Source organism: Elephas maximus, chromosome 7 (genome assembly GCF_024166365.1).
Source record: "Elephas maximus indicus isolate mEleMax1 chromosome 7, mEleMax1 primary haplotype, whole genome shotgun sequence".
NCBI lineage: Eukaryota > Metazoa > Chordata > Mammalia > Proboscidea > Elephantidae > Elephas > Elephas maximus.
In genome coordinates, this window is record NC_064825.1 from 112,506,312 (window position 1) to 112,508,104 (window position 1,793).

General features: G+C 38.8%; 1 pseudogene; it reads right to left on the minus strand.

The window, feature by feature from the left end:
- Window positions 1–227: 227 nt before the first annotated feature.
- Window positions 228–1,221, minus strand: LOC126080389 (olfactory receptor 4A5-like; annotated as a pseudogene).
- Window positions 1,222–1,793: the final 572 nt, after the last annotated feature.

The window sequence follows — 1,793 nt, forward strand, 5'->3', positions numbered from 1 at the left end:
GTTTCAGTGTATACTGAGGAAAATGAAATTACAATGTGAGCTTAGTTTTATTTTTATTCATAAGAGAAAAAATATGTTTGCCTTTTATCCAGCCTCCAGAATGTCTCTATTAGTTTAATTCTAACCTCAAAGAGTAATTTATTCTACATTTTGGATGCCTTTTTGTCAATAAAGAGAAATATTCCTAGAGAATCCATTGAATTGACTTACTCATTCATTGTGATCATTTATTGCCTATTTCTTGCTTTACAAATAGCAATGCTGTTTTCAGTGCGGATGCTCATTCTTACTCTACCTGTGGTTAACTTTCTACCCCAGATTTTTTCCATAGCATTTTTCATCTCAGAATTTCTCAGGGTGTATATCAGAAGATTCAACATGGGAGTAATAACTGTATAAACCACAGTCATGGATTTGCCAAAGGGAAATTTGGAACGAGGTCAACATACATGAAAATACACTGCACAAAAAAGAGGACAACCACTGTGATGTGGGAGCTGCAGGTAGACAGGGCTTTCCACCTCCCTTCCTGACTATGAGTCTTCAGGGAGCTTAGGATGACCCCATAGGAGATTAGTAGAAGGATAAAAATTGCCATACGGATGGCTCCACCATTGGTAACAACAGTGAGGCCTATAAAATAGGTGTCAGTGCAAGCAAGTTCCAATAATGGGTACATATCACAGCTTTTATCACAGCAGAAGTGATCTATGATATTGGGGCCACGGAAGGGGAGGCTGTACACAAAGAGAAGTTGAACCAAAGAGTGAAAAAAACCTCCAACCCAGGCTACCACCAGCAACAGAATGCAAACCTGTTGATTCAGGATGGTCAAGTAATGCAGTGGCTTACAGATGGCCACATAGCAGTCAAAGGCCATTGCCACCAGAAGAAAGACCTCAGCACCACCAAAAAGTGTCCTATAAAGAGCTGGACCATGCAAGCTGGGAAGGAAATAGTCTTATCACAGAGTAAGTCTAGAATGATTTTGGGGGAAATGGCAGTGGAATAAACAGCATCCATGATTGACAGATAGGCAAGGAAGAAGTACATGGGAGAGCCAAGAGATGGGCTGACAATAACAGTCATGACAATGAGCAGGTTGCCCACCATTGTCACAAAGTAGATGAGCAAAAACATGACAAATAACACTTTTTGTCCCTCAGGATCCTGAGTGAGTCCCAGGAGTACAAATTCTATTACATTGCTACTGTGTTCCATTTACTCTTCTGCAAAACCGGTTTCAGAGATGGGAGCTCAGGAGAACAAGCCTGTAATGAAATCATGGACATCACTATGAATATGTCCATTAGGTCATGGAGCACTTCAGTATTAATCTTCTACAGTGGCTTATACATAATAAACATTTAAGAATGTCTACTGGGGTTCTCTTCCAAAGATCCTAATATGTCTTCCCTTAACAATTCTACTTCTTCTCAGATGACTGGATTGGGCCTACGAATATCAAGTTCTATCTCTAAATCTTATCTTATCTCTGAATCTTATCTAAAATCTTATCTTATCTCTAAATCTTAGTGGACCTTCTGCAGAGAAAATCAGTCAGAGGCCTAACAGACTTTCGTTCATTTAATATTCCTTTTTTAAACATGACCGTGCTTGGTACAGAGGTCAGCAATGACAAAGAGGAAAAGGGTTTCTGCTCTCAAGAAACTTATTCTCTGGTGGCGAAGATAAACTCTAAATTAATAAATTGAAATAGAATCAGTACTTAGAGTTGGTAATATTTGTGATGAGTACCTTTACAGTATATCTATATAAAACCAAATAATAGC